Genomic DNA, 9,360 nt, shown 5'->3' on the forward strand with positions numbered 1-9,360 from the left:
GTACTTTATTCATCCCCGAAGGGAAATTCATGTAGTTTGGGCTCATCTTCCGATTAAAGAATTATACACTCTGATGGAGTTTTTGGAAAACCAAAGCCAAACACAGAGAAACTCAAGACAGAGACTAAATACATTAAATACACTGAAACGCTAAAGATAACCACCAAAAGACACACATATGACAAGAACCAAATCAAAACCAAAGATTAACACAGGTGACACAAACACAGGACAAACCACACAGAAACAAAAGAAAACACAGAAATACACAAACCAAAAACTCCAAACCATAACACCAACAGCAGCAGCAACAGCAAGAAGCGATGGCATAAAGGTGTAAACAAACAGGTTTTTTAATGAGTGCTCAATTTTCTCCAGAACTCAAGTTCCTTGTGTTTATTTCACAGGTTAAACTTAATGCTAAAATATCTGTTTGTATTGACAATATTGACATTGCAATTTGTCTTAGATGTGAACTATACTTTCGAGAAATGCTGTACTGGTGGTTGTTTTTAGGGGCTTTTTATACCTCTAGTCAGAGAGGACAGGACAGTGGGTAGATTAGGAAACAGGCTGACGCCTCAAGTACACCAGATAGGTCTACAGTCCAGCTTTTCTCAATGTTGACTGAGTTTGTCAGCTCACACTGGCTGCATGTTTAATTAAACAAGCTGTATGACTGACAGACAGACAGACAGTTCCTGCTCTTACCACTCCATTGATAAGTGTCTCTTCATTCATGTTGGGCTGTAAAACCTCAAACTTGTTGACTCCTGGTCTGGCTCCGCTCATTTTGTCCATTTGTCATCATAGTTGAGCTAAATACAAACTGATTTTGGCACCTTTTATTTTGAAAGTCACTGGGTGTTTTTAGGTAGTTTCCAGTCAAGACTTCCTGTCCCTCTTGATCTTCCCTACAGCATCAAAAAAAAAGTACATATATATATATATATAGAATAGAATAGAATAGAATAGAATAGAATAGAATAGAATAGAATAGAATAGAAAATACTTTATTTATCCCCGAGGGGAAATTCAGGAGTCACCGCAGCATTTAAGAAAACAAAAGTAAGAAAGAGTATAGAAAGTGCAAAAAGGTCCATAAGAAATTAGATGACGACATCCCGTCCACCACTCGTCCACCACTCTCCAGTTCAGCCACTCTCCACCTCCACAGGGTCCAGGACTGAGCCTCTCCAGCAGTCTGTTCAGTCTCTGTCTCCTGGATCCTGTCTGCCCACAGCAGGTGAAGCTCCTCCGATGTGTCGCGGCGTCCGATGTCAGCTCCGTCAGCCACGTCCGTAAACAGCACGATGCCGCTGGATTAGCACAGCTAGCTCATCCATCCCCCGGGGCTAGATCCCACGTTCCCAACAACAATGGATGGAAGGACAGGTCCACGTCGTGACCACCCAGCTCACATCCGAGAACCAGCACGTCGTCCTCACCGCCTCCTCCTCAGCTCGAGGGAAATCATCAAGCCCTACACTAGTTAGCATTGACATGCTACAGGCTGCTAACAGCTAATTTCGCATGTAAACAATGCAGCCATGGTTACATGTAGGATCTCCAGACAAACACAGGAGAAAAGTAGTAAAAAATATCGCCGAAGCCACAAAAAGTTTGGTGTCCGTGATCAACAATGAACCATACAAAGTGATGATCCACTCCAAATACAAAGATGACGAAAAAGAGACGAAAAAATTACAAGAAACGGACAAAGACAAGAGAGCTGCTGCAACAGGCAGCTACTTGGGTAGCGCCTAGCAACTGTTTTGGGTGAATGTATATATATATATATATATATATATATGTGAATATATATGTGAATATATATATATATATATATATATATATATATATATATATATATATATATATATATATATATATATATATATATATGTATATATCTATATATATAAACGATGGCTGTGTTTTGTGTTTTAGGTGCAACCTGCTGGACGAGCCAATGGAGCAGATCCAGTGTAAATTGACACACTGACCTGAATGGATGACCTGCTGTTGGATGGCAACGTGCCAGTACTAAAAAAACTGATTGAAGACCTTCACTCTTTAAATCAAAAAGCCAAAATAATGATGATCCACTGTTGACAAAGAAAAAAAAACAGAAAAGATAAAATTCAGATGCTCTGTTTTGATTTTATTCAGTCTTGCTCAAACAGCTGGTGTGTCTTACGGTGGAAATGCGTGTGCATCTCTGCTCTCCCTATCCGTCAGCTCTGAGCGAAGGTGTCTCATTACGCTGTAGTGGTTTGTTCTCCCCCCTCCTATCCAGCGCCTCAGGAGTGGATCTGGTTACTGGCTAATGGCTCTGACCCACCCTGCCTCTCCGCTGGGGGACAACTTGACCCAGCTCCCACCGCAGCGCCTGTGACTCACACCCATCTCGATGGCACAGTGTGGAATGGGCCAGACTTACTGGAATTTTCTCACAGGGGCTGTACGTGTTTCTGTGTGTGTTTGTTAACGCTCATGGTTAGGAGTGTGTTGATATTCATAAGATGCCTGCATATGGCTGCTATTTGCCCTCCATCAGTCAGTACAACAACAGGCTTGATACAGTTTTGTAATGAAGCCCCGCCCCCCTCCTTTGGTTCTCTGTTACCACACTGTCTCAGGATGTCTGGCCTTCATACAGCCACACTCGGGCAGACACTGACGCACGCGGGCCAGACAACCACCGCCTCAGCAGTTTAATTGTATCAGTCATCAAGCGCTGATCAGTCAGATATGCTCTCTGTGCTGCTGCTTTTACAGCTCCTCAGAGTGTTAACATTGCTTATTTGTGCACTGACAAAGTGGAGCTCTGATGATACTGATAGGCTGAGTTATAAACACCTGCAATAGTAAATCACCAACCTGTCTGCCTGTGAAATGCAGAGGTCTTTTGTAGTATGATGCTGTCATTTCTCTTGGATTCTTTGAAAGCTTCATATCCCTAAATTCTGTTGACTAAAACTTTTTTTGTTGTCACCAATCACACAGAATTATCTCTCCACATATTTGAAAACTAAACATTAAAGAGGGAGTATTGTGATTTTTTTAGGCTACATACAAGCACTACATGACAAGCTTTGCATGATTTACAGCTAAAAATGATGCTCACGATGGTGTTTCAAGAAAACTCTTATTTCAATCATGAAAGATTTATACCCTTTTTAAAATTATGAGCAGATATAAATGTGACATAACAACAAGGGTAAAATGACGGGATGAATTATAAATATCCCCAGATGGAGTCTAGACACTGAAGGTGGTCAAGAAGTCTTGACAAGGCTGGCTGTTGATGACCCAATGAGGACTGTGGAGCTGAAGAGCAGAGAACTGAGCGATAAAAACTGGAGGTGCACGGGGAGGAGGAGGGAGGAGGAGGAGGGTGACGAGAGCCTGAAAGACAGCTGAAGAGACGGCATTTAAACTTTGAAACTTTGACAGCTATGTGATGATCAGTGTTAGACAAATGATATTAAAAAAGTAATTAGTTATAGTTACTTGCCCCCCCCCCCCCCCCCCCCCCCCCCCCCCAAAAAAAAAAAAAAAAAAAAGAAAAAAAAAAAAAAGAATTGAATTAGTAACGGAATTACTCATTCTGTGTTGCAAATAGTTACCAGGGAAAATAATAACATATTGAATTTTTGAAAAACCTTTAACAATTAACTTCTGATTTGTCCACCCCTCTCCCTGGAGTTGGTTTGATTAAAGACGCTACATGAGATCCTCTCTGACTGCAGGTTACACAGACACACACAGGTAGCTGTGTGATATTTATTGCTAGAAGTTGACTTTAGCATCAGCTCTTTGTTAAAGACCTGTCAACATGATTGTTCTCATCATTACTTGTGTGTCTGAAACTTTTCCCCACATTTTATTCACAGCTCCTCTCCTGTAACTGGCTCAGGGAGCCAGGTCAGACACAAAGTAATGCACCACATTTTACTGTCCGCAATGGTAACAGTGTTATTGTGTTCGAAATAGTAATTAATTAGATTACCTGTTTCTGGAAAAAAAAAATCCCTGTGTTAGTAACGCTGTTAGTTTTAATACTAATAGTGATTGGCTGTGATGATGTGATTGGTTAGAAAAGAAAAGCTGGCAAGGTCCTGGTCAGCTAATAACAAGAAGCAAGAATAAGGCTGTGTTCAGACCAGAAAAGTCCTTTGGTCCACTTGTTTGGTCCAGACCAAAAGCGGACTTTATTTTTTTTGTTTGGTGCGGTTCATATTCAGATTGTACTTTTTGCAGGTGGACTATATTCTGTAAACACATCCACGTGTGTGACGATCAGTGCTCTCATTGGACAGCACTGACAAAGGCGGCTCACAGAATACAGACCCAGAAATGGAGGTAAACGTGTTTGTGCTCTTATTAGAGCTGCAAAATCATTTTCAGTTTCAAGAGCAGCTCCTTCAAAGCAGACTTAACAACACTGTTTACAATTTTGGAACAGCGAAGACGAATGCGCGTGGCAAGGAGACGCTGTGCTCTGCGTGTCCTGACCCACAACATGCTAGCAACAGCGTGGCTAAACAGAAGACAGAGGATCAGGTATGAACCAAAGACGGTTAGGTTACGGTGGCTTCATAGGCCCAAAAGGTACATGTATCCTGAAGTTGGTTCGGATGGACCTTGGTTTGTATTCAGACCGACACCAGAGAACCACGAACCACACCAGAGTTCATTTGGAAGCGGACCGAGACCACCTCAAAAAGTGGGTCTCGGTCCGGTTGTTTGGTCCGCACCAGGATTCGTTTGTGTCTATTCACACCTGCATGGAAAGTCCGCACCAGCGTGGGAAACGAACCCTGGCCCGTTTAAAGTGGACCAAACAGTCCAGGTCTGAATACGCCCTAGGTGAGTGAAGGAAACATAATAGTGTGAACAGACCTTCTTTTTTTCGGGTGCTTTTCTTTAAGGAACTATACTCCCAAAAGTGTCATGGTTTGGGTTCTTTTGGTTTGTGTATTTGAGGTTCTGAGTTTATATAAGTGATTCTTGTTGAGTGTTCTGTGTCTCTTGTTTGTGTCCTTAGCCTGTGTTCCTTGTGGTTTTGATTTGGTTCATGTCATGTGTATGTCTTTTTGTGATTATTTCTAGTGTTTCAGTGTCTTAAATGTATTTAGTTTCTGTCTTGAGTTTCCCTCTGTTCGGTTTGGTTCTCCTTGAGTTTCCCTCCTTGTTGATTGCTCCTTATGTGTTTCACCTGTCCCTTGTTTCACACCTGTGTTGATCACTCCCCTGTCTATATAGTCTCTGTGTTTCCTTTGTTCTCTGTCGGTTCATTGTATGCTGCTGTGTCTTTGCTGTCTCCTTGCGCCTTCCCCAGTGAAAGTTTATTCCTAGAGTTATGGTTTTTGGATTTTTGGTTTACATTTGGAGTTTTTGAATTTGGAGTTTACAGGCTGACTTCTCCAGAGGTAGGCTACCTGCTAAAAAGGATTCATATGGTTGCAGGAACAGTGACAGATTAACGTCAGCGTTTTCTTGTCCTCCTTTTCCAGGTTGATGAGGAGACGATCTCTGTCGGCTCAGCAAGGCCACAAATGGTACACCACAGTGAATAATAAGACCCAATGTATATTCCCACAGGCATGACCTTGAAGTCAAATATCTAAGTGACCTATAGTTAATGCAAATACAAAATGAAACAGAGGTTAAACTCCAACTATTTTATTATTTAACCGCAACACACTTAGGGTGTAACCACACTGAAGAACATGCCAAAAGTGTCACTCAGTGCTCAGGACCATGTGTTGCTTCAGATTGTCTAATTTTCTTGGCATGCCATGATGTGCAGGATAAGGAGATCCCCCTGTACCCCCCAGAGCGTGTGACCCTCCCCCCCAGCCCTAGGCCAAGGAGAGCACGGGAGGTATTGACGTAACCTGGATTTTGAGCTTTGATCACTGACAATGTGTAAATGTAAAAGGATTTCAACAGCATTATTTGTCCCCAGCCTGGAACAGACATCAGGGCACTTCACAAAAGACGCCTCGAGCTTGACATCGAATTGAAGCAGCTCCTAATCAAGAAGACCAAGCTCGAGGTGGAGAAACTGCTCGACGAAAAGAAGGTACTGTTTAATGTTTTTGTTGGAGAGCTGCCACATCACAACTTGAAAAGTACTCTAACTGGAAATTTTCTCTCCATTCCAGGAACGAGACGGGAGGAGTTGGGACTAAGGGTCAACATGGAAAAAAAAAAAAAAAAAAAAAAAAGACATTCCTGGGGAATTTTGAATACATAAAAAAATTAAACAACTCAAAATCTGTCTCCTCTCTTTCTAAATCTAAATTTCCAAATCATGTGAAAACTTGTTCAGTTATGGCCTGCCGCACAGCCCTGCCAGTGGGATGATCCAAGGTAATGGGATCAGTGACATCAGGGGGGAGTGGGTCAGCAGGCGGGACCCTCTCTTACCGAATGGCGGCTATGTGATGCAGAACCACACATGCGGCAACAATCCTGCAGGCCTGGCGTGGGGTCCCCCTCAGGTTCCGCATGTAGGGGAAGCAGGCCTTCAGGATCCCAAAGGTCATCTCTATCCTGACCCTGGTGCGGGAGAGAGCCGCATTAAATTGTGTTTGTGGTCCTGGACCAGGGTCAGGATAGGGGGTCATGAGGTAGGGCAGGCAGGGATAGCCTCTGTCCCCAACCAGTACTCCATGGACAAGCCCTGTGAATGAAGGGAGATATCATGGTCAGTGTCACAGGTAGTCTGAACATCAAAACACGATGTGCATAGTGCAAGGGCCTTACCCTGCTCCAATGTTCGACATGGCATAGACTCCCGGAAGATCCGAGAGTCATGAACAGAGCTGGGCCACTTGGCATCCAGGCTGGTGATGAGGCAATTATGATCACAGGTCATCTGCAACAGCCAAAAAAACAATCAAACAACATATGACAGCAGCAGATGAAAGGCAGCAATGCACTTTTACCTTTCATTGATTAAACTCCACACTCTGTCCTGTGAGTAGTGATCCAAAGGACATTACAGTGGTTGATGCCCATGCAGTTGCTTAGCTGGTGTGACTGAACAATGAGTCTTACCCCTATGATGCCAGACATATTATATTTTAATAAATGACAAAAATGTTATGTGTATCATCCATTGCCAATAACACATGGGCTGTTTCCCAAAGCCCAGGTACCTTGCCTTGCCTTGCGTTTGAAGGCAGTGCCTTCGAAGCCACTTCCTTCCAATCCAAGGCAAGTGTCCTGCCTCTGCTCAAAAGGAGATGCTAATGGAACAGCCTACAAAGGCATATTTTTTTTACCATCAGATTCCTTTCATAAATTTTTGTGTGATAGGAGTTATATTGTCTTACATAACGTGTTGCACTGTGGACAATACTTGGTAAGTTTATACAAATGTGGGAGTAGACCGTTTGCTCAAGTGGCTACAAATATTGTCATGGCTTACCACTTTTGTGTGCTTTTTGCTTTTTTATTGTCACATCATTGACACTCTGAAGGTTTAGCTTCTCAGTAATTATAGTTACGTGAGTGGCACATAAAGAGTCATGTGTTGGACATGGTATAAGTTGTTTTTTTCAGAGGTGTATTTTGTTGCTTACATTTGAATTGGAATTTACTGCGCGCCTCCACTGGAGCGTCTCTCTGGTGCGTCTCTCTGGTGCGTCTCTCTGGTGCGTCTCTCTGGTGCGTCTTTTTCCTGTTTTTCCCCTTTTTTTGTAGATTCACGCATTGCATGTTGGGTATTTATAGCCGTGGCAAGGCTACAAAGGATACACCAGTGTATCCTTGGTCAATTAGCCACATGCTAATCAAACGGAGGACATATGCCTCCGGAGGACATGAACATTGGAACAGCACTTAGGCAGCATCTGATGATGTGGATGCCTGCCCACGCCCACATCAGACCAAGGCAAGGCAAGGTACCTGGGCTTTGGGAAACAGCCCTTGGGTGGCTTGGGTAAATTGGGCCATTTAAGCTTTAGATGTCCCACCCCCTCTGATTTTAAGAGCCAATGACAGCAAATGGTTTAAAATAGTTGACACAACTGTACTTGACAAGAAACAACAGATTTGATTGGTCTGTAGTAGTTACTGTGGAGGATCTAACATTCAAATCCACACTGCACCAGAAAACTGCATGGTGAGTTGACTGGCATATGGATTTCTGATAAAAATGATAAGGATGATAACTCAATTTAAAAAATTTGTATATATAACATTTTTGATGCATAATATCTGTCTTGATGAGACCTATTAGAAATAATGCTTAAAGTGTGGTATTTGGACATATTTTTTTGGGATATTGATGCTTTTGTTAGTGGCCCATTTTAGCTTAACCTTTTCAGGGTTGAGCCTAAGTTGCGCCCCCAGTTTCAGCTAAAATGAGCCACTCTTTTTATCAGTAACAAACGCACACATGCACATGTTTGGAGGGAATGGGGCCTATATGTGAAAAGGATGCATCTGCCTAAAATGATGATAGATCTTTTTAGTAGCAATCCACTGACTTTATTTGCAGTGAGTATGTCAAGCAAGAAGCAAGTGAGAGGAAAAGAGAGAGGGACTGAGAGATGGAAGAAGAAGAAAGGTGACGAGCAGAGACAGAAAATGAGAGAACAGTTGAGGAGAGATGAAGTGAGGAGGAACAAGGACGGGAGAGGAGAAGAGAAAAGTATGATGCAAGGAGGAAGGAGAAGGCCAGAAATATATCATCAGTGGTTAGAGGATAGGATGAAGGGGGCCTTGGAATGTTAGTATGTTGCCATATGGACAGTTGTTTTACAATATAAATTAATGACTATCCCTTTGCAGCTGGACTGGCCCAACTTACCTGATCGGCTGGCCCATTTTACCTGAACTCTGCCTGTGCAAAAAAGTTGGCACAGCTGACCTATCAAGACCTGTAGGGCCTAAAAAATTATATTTACTGCATAATTCAAACACAAATGTTAAGAAAATAACCATTTTAGCCATTAAACCACATTTTAAAAGAATATGTTGTTTTTTGTAAGTGCCTGAAGCTATTTACCAAAAAGTGGTCTCATGAACCAGTTAGGAGAGCTTTATATGTTGACCTCATTATCATTCCAGCGAGTCTCGAGAAGATTTTGTTAAGATCTCATGAAAACCATGTGCTATTTTCAGGAATGATCATTTTGAGCAACTTAAAGATTTTGGGGGATTTCTACAAACATATTTCATTCTAAATTACATTTTAAAGGTTTCAGAAGCCTGAGATGAAACAAGGTATTTGTTTGTTACATTCACAGACATGCAAACGCCGACCTTTAACTAAACAGGAAGTTCTGAGAGATTCAACATCGTTACAGTCGTTCCCTACCCACCTCCAATTTTGAA

General features: G+C 42.3%; 1 long non-coding RNA gene across 1 annotated transcript; it reads left to right on the forward strand.

The window, feature by feature from the left end:
* Positions 1-5,307: 5,307 nt before the first annotated feature.
* Positions 5,308-6,229, forward strand: LOC141810079 (uncharacterized). Its single transcript, XR_012600046.1, has 5 exons — positions 5,308-5,438; positions 5,523-5,567; positions 5,819-5,893; positions 5,978-6,094; positions 6,177-6,229. It is a non-coding gene; the product is annotated as an uncharacterized LOC141810079 (long non-coding RNA).
* The last annotated feature ends 3,131 nt before the right edge of the window (positions 6,230-9,360 follow it).

This window comes from Halichoeres trimaculatus, unplaced genomic scaffold (assembly GCF_033239565.1).
Source record: "Halichoeres trimaculatus isolate MK-OKI-2021-1 unplaced genomic scaffold, fHalTri1.1 fHalTri1_scaffold_20, whole genome shotgun sequence".
Classification (NCBI taxonomy): Eukaryota; Metazoa; Chordata; class Actinopteri; order Labriformes; family Labridae; genus Halichoeres; species Halichoeres trimaculatus.